The sequence below is a fragment of the Schistocerca gregaria genome, chromosome 4 (genome assembly GCF_023897955.1).
Source record: "Schistocerca gregaria isolate iqSchGreg1 chromosome 4, iqSchGreg1.2, whole genome shotgun sequence".
Taxonomy (NCBI): domain Eukaryota; kingdom Metazoa; phylum Arthropoda; class Insecta; order Orthoptera; family Acrididae; genus Schistocerca; species Schistocerca gregaria.
Genome location: NC_064923.1, coordinates 377,394,023 through 377,409,479, shown reverse-complemented (window position 1 = coordinate 377,409,479; position 15,457 = coordinate 377,394,023).

The following is a 15,457-nucleotide window of genomic DNA, read 5'->3' as shown; positions in this document are numbered from 1 at the left end:
TTCTCTAAGTCTACAAATGCTAGAAACGTAGGTTTGCCTTTTTTTAATCTTTCTTCTAAGATAAGTCGTAAGGTCAGTATTGCCTCACGTGTTCCAACATTTCTACGGAATCCAAATTGATCCTCCCCGAGGTCCGTATCTACCAGTTTTTCCATTCGTCTGTAAGGAATTAGCGTTAGTATTTTGCAGCTGTGACTTATTAAACTGATAGTTCGGTAATTTTCACATCAGTCAGCACGTGCTTTCTTTGGGATTGGAATTATTATATTCTTCTTGAAGTCTGAGGGTATTTCGCCTTTCTCATACATCTTGCTCACCAGCTGGTAGAGTTTTGACATGACTGGCTCTCCCAAGGCCGTCAGTAGTTCTAAAGGAATGTTGTCTACTCCGGGCGCCTTGTTTCGACTCAGGTCTTTCAGTGCTGTGTCAAACTCTTGACGCAGTATCGTATCTCCCATTTCGTCTTCATCTACATCCTCTTCCATTTCCATAATATTGTCCTCAAGTACATCGCCCTTGTACAAACCTTCTATAGACTCCTTCCACCTTTCTGCTTTCCCTTATTTGCTTAGAACTGGGTTGCCATCTGAGCTCTTGATATTCATACACGTGGTTCTCTTCTCTCCAAAGGTCTCTTTAATTTTCCTGTAGGCAGTATCTGTCTTACCCCTAGTGAGATAAGCCTCTACATCCTTACATTTGTCCTCTAGCCATCCCTGCTTAGCCATTTTGCACTTCCTGTCGATCTCATTTTTGAGGCGTTTGTATTCCTTTTCGCCAGCTTCATTTACTGCATTTTTATATTTTCTCCTTTCATCAATTAAATTCAATATTTCTTCTGTTACCCAAGGATTTCTAGCACCCCTCGTCTTTTTACCTACTTTATCCTCAGCTGCCTTCACTATTTCATCCCTCAGAGCTACCCATTCTTCTTCTACTGTGTTTCTTTCCCCCATTCATGTCAATTGTTCCCTTACGCTCTCCTTGAAACTCAGTACAACCTCTGGTTCTTTCAGCTTATCCGGATCCCATGTCCTTAAATTCCCACCTTTTTGCAGTTTCTTCAGTTTTAACCTACAGGTCATAACGAATAGATTGTGGTCAGAGTCCACATCTACCCCTGGAAATGTCCTACAATTTAAAACCTGATTCCTAAATCTCTGTCTTACCATTATATAATCTATCTGATACCTTTTATTATCTCCAGGATTCTTTCATGTATACAACCTTCTTTTATGATTCTTGAACCAAGCGTTAGCTATGATTAAGTTATGCTATGTGCAAAACTCTACCAGACGGCTTCCTCTTTCATTTCTTAGCCCCAATCCATCATCACCTACTATGTTTCCTTCTCTCCCTTTTCCTACTGACGAATTCCAGTCACCCATGACTATTAAATTTTCGTCTCCCTTCACTACCTGAATAATTTCTTTTATCTCATCATACATTTCATCAATTTCTTCATCATCTGCAGAGCTAGTTGGCGTATAAACTTGTACTACTGTAGTAGGCATGGGCTTTGTGTCTATCTTGGCCACAATAATGCGTTCACTATGCTGTTTGTAGTAGCTTACCCGCACTCCTATTTTTTTATTCATTATTAAACTTACTCCTGCATTACCCCTATTTGGTTTTGTGTTTATAACCCTGTATTCACCTGACCAAAAGTCTTGTTCCTCCTGCTATCGAACTTCACTAGTTCCCACTATATCTAACTTTAAACTATCCATTTCCCTTTTTAAATTTTCTAACCTACCTGCCCGATTAAGGGATCTGACATTCCACGCTACGATCCGTAGAACGCCAGTTTTCTTTCTCCTTATAACGACGTCCTCCTGAGTAGTCCCCGCCCGGATATACAAATGGGGGACTATTTTACCTCCGGAATATTTTACCCAAGAGGACGCCATCATCATTTAATCATACAGTAAAGCTGCATGTCCTCAGGAAAAATTACGGCTGTAGTTTCCCCTTGCTTTCACCCGTTCTCAGTACCAGCACAGCAAGGCCGTTTTGGTTAATGTTGCAAGGCCAGATCAGTCAATCATCCAGACTGTTGCCCCTGCAACTACTGAAAAGGCTGCTGCCCCTCTTCAGGAACCACATGTTTGTCTGGCCTCTCAACAGATACCCCTCCCTTGTGGTTGCACCTACGGTACGGCCATCTGTATCGCTGAGGCACGCAAGCCTCCCCACCAACGGCACGGTCCATGGTTCTTGGGGGGTGGTATGTGATAACGACTGAAAAGTTCCCCACGCGACAGCGTTTCACATGATGTGATACATCTTCCTGATGATTGTCTCTGCCCCAGATGCGCCGCTGTCGACCTCGAGACGCACTGTTTCGCTACCGACAGCTGGCTCCTCACAAGCCGCACCTTGTCATTGTAGCTGCGACGGACGCCTCAGTCCGCAGAGCCCACCGAACTGATCCATTCTGGCGTCACTTACTGCCCTGCTACTCGTCATAACGCTACGGTGTGGGTTAAGAATATGGCATTGTCATACTCTTTTAATCAGAGCGTTGCAGGGTTGTTGGATTTCTGACATTGTTTAACGAGCAACTTCACGAATTTATGGAGCAAAGCGTCGTATGGTACGCTCTTTGCGAATTACTTGGGGTCGTTGCTTACGCGCGCTCCAGAACACTGGGGTGTACCGGGTGTGAAACGAGACTGAGATATTGCACATGATGGACTGATGAGCGACATCAACGGTAATTACAGGTGTTTCACCCTCTCTTAACGAGAAGTCGACCTGGACATCCAGCCGTCTGCCAGCTATGGGCACCCACGAAAAAAGATAAAAAAAGGATAGAACAAAAAAGAATTACAAATAAAAACATAAGAACAAAATGAACAACAAATAAAAGATAATAAATTATTGAACCACTACCTTTATCATTTTCTTTTTTTAACAAAATAATCAGAGGCATATTGAATTTTTGTTCGTGGGCGGAGCCTAAGTCCGTGGCGCGCGATCGTCTTAGTTAGCTATAGGATGAAAGAGGCGGTGGCACTATCTTTCGTTTGTTTTTAGGTTAGATGGATTTTAGTGTTAGTATGGGTGATAGGAACCAACGCCGGAAGTGGAAGAGGTCTAAACACTACATAAACATCATCAAACATTTAAAAAAGGAAAAAAAAAAGTAGCTTCTTTGCAAAAGAAAAAAAAACAGTTGTCAGTGCAATAAATGCTATGCTAAGTGGCCTGGGTTCGATTCCCGGATATCTCGCATATTTTTCCACACAGAGACTTGGTGTTTTGTTGTCTTCATCATTCTCATATCATCCCCATCGACGCGCAAGTCTCCGAAGTGGCGTCGCCTCAAAAGACTTGCACCAGGCGACTGGTCTACCCGACGGGAGGCCCTAGCCACACAACGTTTCATTTCATTTCTTATACTTTTCTCTTGTTTGCAAATTTAGCACGTGTACATTAGCTCTATGTTTGAATGTTTAAGAGTTGTCTCCTACAAAATGTGCCCCATGAATCTGTTCCGCAACGTGCACCGGAGATGCGCAGTGTGCGTACCTGCAGTACTCGCATTTATCTCCCGCAAATTTTGCATAAATCGACATAAGGCATCTCCAGTTTATGCGGAGATGGATACGAACATCATGGCAAATTATTGGTTTTGCTACATAAGCTCTCTATTTTCAGGTTACTGCGTAGTATAGGCAACAGATGACCAACAGATCTCACACACACAAATCGAGCCTATAAGGCTTAAAATTTGTTGTGCTATGAGGCTATCTCGTATGAGATAAACAATGTTCCGAATATTTATTTCATCGTATGGATAGGACCCCCCATCGGGCAGACCGTTCGTTGGATACCGGTCTTTCAATTTGACGCCACTTCAGCGACCGTCAGTCTTAGAGTATGACAGGATGATGACGAGGACAGCACAACACCCAGTCCCTGGGCGGAGAAAATTCCCAAACCCTGCCGGGGTGTTCCGAATAACCCCCTCCCTTCTTTCTTTGCACTTTACTTCAGCTTCGTCATGTCTGAACTTAGTTTTCGAAATCAGACTGTGTTATTAATGTGTCAGATTCAGCGTCTGGGTATGTATTTCAGGGTATAAACCGTGTTCACAACCTTGTATGAACACTTATAGGAAGTTTAAGAAGTTATAGGCTGACAACGCAATGAAAACTAAACTTGGACGGTTTTAGAAGTGATTGTATAATGCTGCTGTAACAGCTCGCCGGAGTGGCCGAGCTGTTCTAGGCGCTACAGTCTGGAGCCGCGCGACCGCTACGGCCGCAGATTCGAATCCTGCCTCGGGCATGGATGTGTGTCATGTCCTTAGTTAGATTTAAGTAGTTCTAAGTTCTAGGGGACTGATTTCCTCAGAAGTTAAGTCCCATGGTCCTCAGAGCCATTTGAATTTTTTGCTACTATAACAAAACTGGCAAAAGTCACTATCTTACAGTTATGATAACAGCATCTGATCCTGGAAAATATTGGCCACCTAGATGGATGTTTGAAGAAACTAATTCATAGCTGTGGTGTGGGTGAGCTAGAAAAACGCATTATTATTTTGTCACATACAACAAGTACCTACATGAGATTAATTCATTTTTCTAGTCCTGTGATGTTCCATTTAATTTTTTAGAGTGTTAGATGTACAAGTCAAAACATTTAACAAATATAAACAGATTAAGATGTTAGTAATATGTCGCACATACTGACTCCGGAGGTTCACTAAATGTTACACCTTCACTTTTAATAAATTTTTGCTGATTACTATATGAACTCTATTGATGGAATGGTTTAATTTTGATGTTACTTTCCTTATCTAGTTCAGTTCGTCAGAGACAAGTGGACAATTGTGACTCGGCATACTATAAACTGGAGCGAATTGATGAGAGGTGATTTGGTCACACAGAAGGTAACGGAGATCCAAAGTTTGACAATATATGAAAACCGAAAGAGTCTATGATCGCAAGTAATTGTTTTATTCAGTGACCGGTTTCGATAGTAATGATCGTCCTGAAGTAGGTCTTAAAAAGAATGTGCGTATTTATGAATACAAGCATTCTGATTAGCAGCATTATAAGTAGCAGCTGTCTGAGCAGCAACTAACAACTCCTTGAAGTTAACGAAAGACACACATAAAAGATTCTTTGGCCTTTATTGGCATCTTTATGCGGTATACAAACATAATAAAACTGTAATAAACTCTCAAGACCCGTAATGTATGTTCATCGTTAGCACACTAACATCAAGGTGCAGTGCAAACAGCTGTGTAGTCTTGTCCCTTAGGTTTCACTGACCAGAATCACTCTCTACAGCAGTGATTTCCAAACATTCTTAGACCACTATCCGGGAGAGGAACAACCAGACATTAGCCAGTACCTCTGCACCCCTCCCCCACCCCACCCCCACCCTTTGCCGTCTGAGGCATTCCTGCCTCACATTATTAAGCACTTAACTAAACTGTGGAATGAAAGACTTTTCTTCGTACTCTTTTATTTTTTGAAGATGAAGAAAGATGCGTTGTGTTTAGTTTGTGTGCTTGTGTGTGTGTGTGTGTGTGTGTGTGTGTGTCTGTTAGAATGAATAGTGGAGGTATTTGTGGTGCATCGCAAATGATGTCCACTACTCCTATTTAAATAAGAAAGTTAATTATCACAGTGTGGGTAAACACTTGTTGGAAAACATACTTACCCTGCATTATTCTTTTCCATTACGGCACTTGGTTGACCTGCACACTGCAACCTCATTTAAGGTAAAACAGGTTCAGATGTGTACACTATACTTACTGTTTGTAAATAACTTGACTGCTACACTCCTTATATCTGAACTGGCAGAAATTGGACGATTTGAAGCTGTTAATGCTTTGTGTCTAACCAGTATATTAATAATAATAGTAATATTAATAACACTGTATACAGCACTATACTATCGCGTTTCTAGTTATTGTTGTGTCCTGCTGTCAATTACATTCCTTTATCTGTCTCGAAGCGAGTAATGAAGTAATTTCTGGTCTACTGCAATTAGTATCTACTGCTTGTAGAGACTATTTTTTAAAGATATTTACCACTTGTTACGTATATGTCTCACTTTTATCATCAGCGATGTACGGGATAAAGCACAACATACGTGTGGAGTGGATGGACTATGCAAGGAAACTGGAAACTCCACCGCATTATTGCTGCTAATTGAGGAAAATTAATTGTTGATAACTGTTATAATCAGTATTAGAGTTTTACGAAACTCTGATAATAGTAATAAGCTTTTAAATATAGTTTAGCTTCGTGACAGAAACGGAATCAAATCCTTCAGTTTCTACCCTTCAGAAAATTTCATTTCAGGGAGTAATTACCCCCAGGCTGGAAACCATTGCTCTACAGTTGCGTGTCAAAAAGCCAGAGGTATGATGTTGAACATTCTATATGAACTACAATACTTTAACTTAAAATGTAACTGAAAAAGGACTAGAACTAAAACATGAGTCCATAGTAAACTGCTAGTTACAATCATAGATACTACTTCTCAAATAGGTGTCTACGACGCATATAGTACACAATGAATTTAAATGAAAGCAGCATCTTAAAACACGAAAAAAAGAACTGCAGGCACAAGGGGATCGCGAAAACGGAGCCAGAAAAATATGTGCAATTCAGGGCCAGGGCTAGGGAAGGAAACAATTGGACAGTCAGAACATCAGGACACGCAAGAGCTAAAACAACCTACCATACAATGAAAAACAGACGTTCGGTGTAAATTCGTTATGTTCGTTCAGAACTTCTAAGGGGTGATTATGCTTATTCCCACAGATCGCTATTTCCTTCAAAAGATTCGATAGGCGGCCTTTTGATGCAGTATGTACGACTTTCAAGCTGTAATCTATGTTGGGTACATTAAGCCTGTGTTCATTTCAGGTGTTGTCCAAAATGCAGTTTTGTTCTGCAGATGCGTATGTTCCCTAAACCTAATTTTAAAATTTCTACCTGGCTGTCCAATATAAAATTTCTCACAATCACTGCAGTGTATTTAATAGACACACGAATTTGAAAAGCTACCACGTTTGCCACCTATCTTGTGTCTAAGTGGCAGTTTCAGACTATTATCTATTTGAGAGCCGCTTCTGATTCTTGTGTTCTTCAGTAGCTTACCTAGTCGTTGAGAAATAGCTCCATAAAATATCATCTGGACAAATTTTTTGTTACTTTCCGTTGGCTCTGTGCTCTTGAGAGTTTGTTCTTTTTTCTTTGTCTGATTGTACTGTCGCAAGACAAACCTCTCTGTGTGCACATTTGCAACAGTTATTTGTTTTAATATTTCTTGGATGGGAAGCGAGTGAGTCAGTAAATCTTCGAAATAAGAAAGACTTTTATATCAGACTTTGTGACAGCACTTGGCATCTTTCATATTACACTGGCTCACAGTACTTGGCATCTTTTATATTATGCTGCGTGACAACATTTGGTGAGTGAAGTTACAGGTGCATATAGGTTTTCTATAAATGTTTACCGTATGTTGATGGTTAGATTCAGTTCTCGTTATGTCTAAATAGTACTTATTTTTCTCTTTTTCGATGGTAAAGACATTTCTGGGATCATAGAAAAAAACCAATATGCGAAGACTTCGATGTCATTTGCACTACCTTTCAGCATCAATAACATGTCTTATACATAACGTTTATAGTAATGACATACAGTCAGAATTTATTAAAAAATTTCAGCTAGCGTCTCAGTTAACAATTTCCCGTTTGCAAGGCCTAGTTTTTGGTAATATAGTCTACTATTAAAAGCAAAGAAGTTATAGGGCACGACAAGTTAAAAATTTTCAACAAGCTCCGTGATTTCTACTGCTAATTTACTTGTGAGCCATTAGATTAAGTTTTATAATCTCGATAGCTTCATTAATTGAGGACGTTGTTGTAAAAGTTAGTTATACTGAGTGATACCATAACTGTACCATTAGGAATGATTATCTCTTTAATGGCGTTAGCCGGTTAATGGCTGTTAACCCCATAGGTTTGGTGAAATGTGTATGCTCCTTTCAATTTTACCTTGATCATTTTATTAAGTTTTACCAAGGGCGTGCCTCTTGTGAAGAATAGGGTGAATTGGGTTGTCAATCTTATAAATTTCTATATGAGACAGAAGCTCAGGGATACTGGAGTCCATAATTTTAGAACCTTCTTCTTCTCTCTCTGTAAGTAACAATGTATATTTCTCAATTTTTTACGCAAGTCTACTTGGATTTTTATTTTATTTGGGCCTTTATTTACCTCAGTAATATCCTTTCCTGCAAAAAAAAGTTTTCAGTTTTGCTAATGTAATCATCGGCATATATCATAACAGCAGCATTGCCCTTACGGGCTTTAGTGACTATACTCTTTTAGTTTTTCAGGTTAGCACTGAGATTTTTCCAAACATGAACATCCTAAATTTTTGTAGTGATATGTTCTCTTGTAGACATGAAGTTTTACTAACTTTAACAGACGTAACTGAGAGCTGACGTCATTTTTACTATTTCAGTAAGTGGTTTTATTTCTCCTATGATTTCTATTATTGACATTTTCTTGTGGCGTGGTATTACTGTGTAAACCCATTTCTAACAGAGACGTTCGTCTTCACCAAGTCTGAGTTGTGTAAGATTAGACACTCTTCTATGAAAACAGTGACACATTGTAGTATTTGAATTTTGTTTTTTCCTGATATGTGAGTTATCGATTAGTTGATTTTCAATGTCTTTTTTCTGTTTTTAGAATATTTGCCCTAATTTCTGCTCATCAGAAACATCATTCATTGATCCATTGTTGTCTGTTGGTACTACTAAGTACCGTCTCTTTCGATCCTTATTTATTCCCAGTACACACATACACCTCTCATACTTGGCTGATGAAGCACATGCTTTACTTGAGCTGGCAACACTTCAACGCATTCTAGATCTTGTTTGCTGTGTGAAAAGTATGTCTGTATAATCTTGGTTGACAGCTGAAGAGTGTCTTTGGACAGAGCATTTTCGTTGTGAAAATTATATTATTTGTAATTTTCGTGTTTACCAGTATTGGTGTGATGTACCTTAATTACTGTTTTTTCTCGTACATCTATTTTCATTTATTAAATAAACAGAAAACTTTGACGTGCACTGTTTGGCCACATGTGCACATTTCATATACTGCTAGGCAAGCGTAGCTCATTTTTTCTTTGATGTTTTGCGTTATATTTTACCAGCTCTGTTGATCTTCATGCATAATGATCAGACTCCTTTCAGTGTTGGCACGATTACCATTTTCGTATTCCCTTTTTTTTTTTACAGATAAATACCACTTTTAGTGATGAAGTAATAGAACCCAATGAAGCTAGTAATAGCTAGTTACAAACATCGGTGTATTGTAGATCATAAAGACTACATTCTTTGATGTTTAGGAAGGGAGGAGCGAATGTCTGGAAAGGGAAAATTGTGCGGTAGGAGAAAGGGTAGTTTTTCGTTTATCAGAGACGATTTGGGGCGAAAACATTGCTCTGCTTGGAAGGCCAAAAGTCCAGATAACTTTGGTTTTTGGCACAATGAGAATCAGCATGAAGACTTCCTATCAGGCGTTTCACTCTCCACGGAAATGAAGTGACTTTCATTATAGGATGCCGTCATCCACAATAGGAGTATTTTTGTGGAAAGACAACAAAACGAAGTATCTGGCTTCCAATTAAAATGAAACAGAAGTACACTTTGTCCTGAAAACAAAAGGGTGGGACGAAAATAAATGTTCAGTCCGTATCTGTAGTAAAGGACAACAGTTGTTACAGTGGAATTGTGGCCCATCCTGACAGACCTAAATCTTCTTGTAGGCTGGGAAGGACATCCAAGAAGTGATGGCAGTGCCTGCCCTATGCATGGGAGAAACAGAATTTGTAAAATCTCTTGTTGTTCTGTGAACTGCACGGAATGATTCCACTGATTGGGCTTAGGAGAAAAATTAATGGCTTGATAGTTCAGACAAACGCAAAGCACGTCAGCCCAAGAGTTGTAAGGCAAGTTCTGGCAGAATGCACTATATAAAACAAAAGGAAGAAATTTGAATACTCAGTCTCAAATCATATACTAATATCTAATAATGGTGTTCACTTTATCACTTTTGTAGCGAATGGGGGAAGAGCAGAAATTCAATCTAGAGACATTCAACATGTCCCTTTTGTGGAGTATTGCTCTGCTGCACTGGAAAGAAAAATTACACACGGCAACGAAATTAAAAAAAAAAACTTCTTTTACTTTGATAGTTGGTCTTTATTGATTTTTAAGAGCTGAAACCAAATCTAGCCTTAGTTTTCTGTATCACCATAGTTTTCGAGCAATAATCTTTTCATTATACAGTACAAAAATCCTATGCAGTATGGTAAACAGGGAAATTAATGAAATGCTTTGTTACAACATACGCGTGCTTTGTATTTACAGTAAGCTGATTAAAAATAATTATATGGGTTGATTGAGATTCACTTGTCAGCTGGAATTGGTTTGTATTTTCTTTCTCTTTTTTCTTTGAAGCTTCTTGTGTAGTTTTTTTTTTATTTTTTTACGATGAGTCGCTTGCAGAACATCCCAGTGAAGTGGTCAACAGTAATTCCCCATCATGCTGGTGTTTCAACAGCCTTGGTAGCGTTTTTCCTTCACTTTAATGGCCTGGTGAAAACACTCTCCTTGCTCTTCACTAACATCTCCCATATTGTCTGGGAAGTAATCAAGGTGACTGTTCAAAAAAAGAACTTTTAGGCTCATTAAATATCCCAAAGTTGTAAACTTCTTTAACATCGTAGTTATAATAGAAACACATTCAGGTTCTTTTTCATGACCTAAGAACTTTGTAGTGACGTGCTTCAATAATACACATGCTTCTTTCTCACTCAATGTCATTGTGAATTCAGAGTTAATATCAAACATCAATTTTCTAATGTGAGGTCCGACAAAGCTTCTTTTAGTTTAGTTTCTGAAAGGTGTGGAAACTTTTGGCAGAGATACTTAAACCATGCTCCATCTTTAGGCAAAGCATTTACAAACTGTTTCATTAGGCCTAGCTTTATATGTAGAGGTGATAGGAGTACTTTTTTTGGATCTGCAAGGTTTTTGCGCAGAACGTTTTCTCACCAGGTTTTAAAGATTCCCTCACAGCCAAGTTCTTTCTGCAATAATGTTGATCCCTAGCCCTACTGTCCCATTCCCACAAGAAACATGGAAATTTGGTAATGCCATCTTGCTGACCAAGGAACATGCATGTTACTTTTAGATAGCCACATATGATCCAACCATGAGCAGAATAGCCTATTTTATTTAGCACTATTACTGGTTTTCATAGCTTTCTTTCATATGTACAGAATGTCCAACAGGTATAGATGCATACATGTTACCAATGTGTAATAAAACGGCCTTTAAACTAGTTTTGGATGAGTGAATAAACAACCTCCAGCCTTCCTTTTTGTATTCAATACCAAACTCATTCATCAGACCGGGAATGTCTGAGCAGTACACTAAATCTCCTTTTTGTTGAAAACACTTGGGAAATTGCTCATCTCTCTTTCTATACATGAATATGCTGGCTCCAGCCGACAATAAGTTCTTTTCTTTTAATCTAGAGCCTAATAATTCAAATTTTTTTTGTTAAGCGCAGATTCCTAAACCAAATCGTTAAGATCAGTCTGAGTAAACGATTTGGGCTCTAGACTTTCTGCATTACAGTGGAATTTATCATCATCTGGTTCATCTAAATCACGTTGTAGATCAGAAAATACTTCTGTTGGAATAGAAATTAAATCATCTGGTGGTTTAGAAACCGGCAAATCTACAGCATGCCCTACTGGTCGGGTGTTGTACAGAAGGTTAGGGGAGCTTATTACCTTCTTGTTTTTCGAATTATGACCAGTAATATCAACACTGCAAAAGTAGCAGTCATCGGAATGATTCCTTGGCTCCCTCCATATCTTAGGAACAGCAAATCTAAAGGCTTTTTTTTATCCTTTTTGGACCATTTTCTCAGATCTTAAAATAAATCTTTTTCTCAAAGTCGCTAATGTTTCTTTGGTGTTTTTTAATCGCAAAATTCCCCACAAATGTAACAAAAACTGTCAGCAGTTTTTACAACCACAATTAGACATTGTACTAAGCACATATACAGGAAATAGGAAAGTGATGTTAGGTTGATAATCAACCTTTTTTGCCAGCAAATGTTTCACAGAAGTGATACCAACGTCATCTACATTCATTACACCTCCTTTTTAAATAATTTTAACTATATAAAAGCTGTTAAATTCTTTAAAATATTGCTTAATTTAATAAATTTTACTGTAAAATGTGAAGAAATGGTAGGTAATACAGTTTTTAAGTACTAAATTTGGCTTTCCCACCCCAAAAAACGTAAGAATAAGATATTTTCGGCAAAAAAGTTTTTCCATGGTTATTCTTCTGAATTCCATTTAGTAACTCTGTATAATTACCTTCTTAATATACAGTAATTTTTAGCCTTTGTGCATTCCAATGCACTTTGTTTTGTTAGCCACAGTATGCACTACCACCAGAGGTGCTCAGAAGTACCACCTTTGTAAAATAGCAAAAACCATAAAATAAAAATTCAGAAAAATGTTCACTGTTATTTTGTTCCTATTTACTCCTGTGTTTATACAAAAACAGTGCATCTTACACTGAGGTGACAAAAATAATGGGATAGTGATACGCACATGTACAGTTGGCGGAAGTACCGCGTTCTCAAGGTATATAAAGGCTATGCATTCGCGGAGCTGTTATCCTCACTCAGGCGTTTCATGTGAAAAGTTTTCCGACGAGATTATGGCCACACGACGGTAGTTAACAGTCTTTGAACAGCAGTTGGAGTTAGACGATGGGACATTTCATTTCGGAAATTGTTAGGAAATTAAATATTCCACAATCCACGGCGTCAAGAGAATGCCAAGTTTTAGGCATTACCTCCCACCCTGGAAAGAATTGTGGCCTGCATTTAACGGCTGAGAGCAGCGGCTGTTCCGTAAGGTTTCAGTACTAACAGGCCAGCAACATTGCGGAAATAACACCATAAATCAGTGCGGGACGTACGACGAACGTATGCGTTAGACCAGTGAGGCTAATGTTGCGTTAATGGGCTGTGGCACCAGACAACCGCCGTGACTGCCTTTGCTAACAGCACGACATCCCCTGCAGCGCTTCTCCTTGACTCTTGACCATATCAGTTGGACCCTAGATCACTGGAAAACAGTGGCCTGCTGAGGTGAGTCCATCTTTTAGTTGATAAGAGCTGATGGTTGGGGTGGAGTGTGGAGCAGACCAAATGAAACCATTGGCCCATATTGTCAAAAGGGAGAGTGAAGGGTTTAATAGTGGCTCCACAGTGGTGTGTGTACACGGAATGAGCTAGTCCTCTGATCCAGCTGAACTGAGCACTGACTTGAAGTGGTTGTGTTCGGTCACTTGGAGACCATTTGTAGCCAATCATGGACTCCATGTTCTCAAACAACGGTGCTCCGCAATTGATCTCATTTGGTTTGAAGAACATTTTGGACAATTCTAACGAATGGTTTGTCCACCCAGCCCGTCTGACATGAACATTCATTGGGCATTCAATCGAGAGGGCGGTTCGTGCAGAGAGACCTGTACTGAAAACACTTTTTTCAATTATGGACCGCAGAGGAGGCAGCATAGCTCATATTTCTACAGGGGATTTCCAACGACTTGTTGAGTCCACGCCACATCGAACTGCCGAACTACGTTAGGCAAAAGGTGGTCCGATACGACATTAAGAGGTATCCCGTGACTTTAGGCCCCTCCATGTACGTGTATGGTTCTTTACCTATCTTTACCTTTAAATGATCCCCATAATTGAGTTTTAATCCTCAGCACTTGACCTCTTGTATTAGCCGATTGTACAAGATTTGAACGGTTCATTGGATGTTTCAAGAGTGACAACTGCCGTCTTTTTCTATGAAATGGTCAGTTTACAAGTTCTAATACATTTTCTCGGTAATTAATATAACTTTCTGAGAATGTACGTGAATGTCTTTTAAATTAATGTTAAATTGCTGCGAGAATTCTCCCACCATTTATTTCCATAAAAGAAAAACTTGGAATATGATAGACGTGTAACTTAAATTTGGACTGTGCAAGGCTACTTTTGACACGAGGCCAGAAACAATAGACTTTAATTTTAATAAATTCTAATCATTTCTTTGCAGATACTTATTCAGTTCATCATATTTATTGTGTTAATCGTTTAGAAACGCAAAAAAGAAATCCCTTTTAGTGAATCTGATACCAAGAAAAGTTCTAAGTGGAAGAGGTTATAAAATCTTTTTGGACAGGTATTGTGTAGTAACCAACGAATATTTGTAAGCAATAGTGAACTACTTAATGTTTTAATAGCAACGATTTCGAAATAATACATCATTGAGAGCACTGCTTCTGTTCTGCTGAAATTGGAAACGTAAGTGAGCAACGAAGGCGAGAACTAATGTTTTTTGCTGTAGAATTTTATCTGGAACTTGTACAGTGATAGCATACAGATGAATGTGTTGTTTCTAATATGTTATATTAAAACTTAAAATGGAGAATTTACTAATAAAACTCATGCAAGAGGTACACAATCATTGTTCGAGAAATAAACTGACCGATTTGTACAGAAACCTTGGTGTCTCTCAAAACTCTTTTAACGAACTATCTGTGTGCTCTATATGTCATCTAGGTGAGCCCCTAATGTAATTTTTGTTTCATAAAATTCTCTTAAGAATCTCGGACAACATGTAACAGCCTCCTGGATTATGGTAATGGTTTACTTACGGTTTTCTTGTTACTCGTCAGAATATTTTACACCCTTAATATCCCGATGTGACTTCCATAAGTTTATTAATAAATTGTTTTATTATTATTGTCGCCTAGTCTGAATTTGGATTTATATTGAACTACTACTCATTTACTCCAAATGAATCTACAGGTAAGCTGCAAACAATATATACCTCTGTCCTGTGGAACTCCGCTACAACTCTATCGATATGTCGGTGTGTTTCACTATTTTATGTATTTTCTAATACGATGTGGCAGCACACTGAGAAGGATTATGCTGGGTTTGACACCGGTCACGGAAGCCTATGTACATATTCTGCATATTTAACACGTTCCTGTTAACAGAAGATGTGTTTCATAGTAAGTGAGTGTTTTAATTTCAGGTACATTCTTTTATACACTCATGGATGTGGAAAGTTGGAAGCTATCTGTGTTGCCTGTGTGTATGGCAATAAATATTCGCCACACTAACTTCAAACACGAATCTAGTTTTTCATCCTTCTGCAGACGAAGTACCTGCTGAGGCAAATATATGCTCTAGGTATGAATATTGTTGAACCAGGTAATTATTTTGGAACCAGCAATAAATGCGAGATCGTCAGGTTTGTAAGATGACTTCAGGCTGCACGAATACGTAGGTGTAATCTTTGGTGAAAAG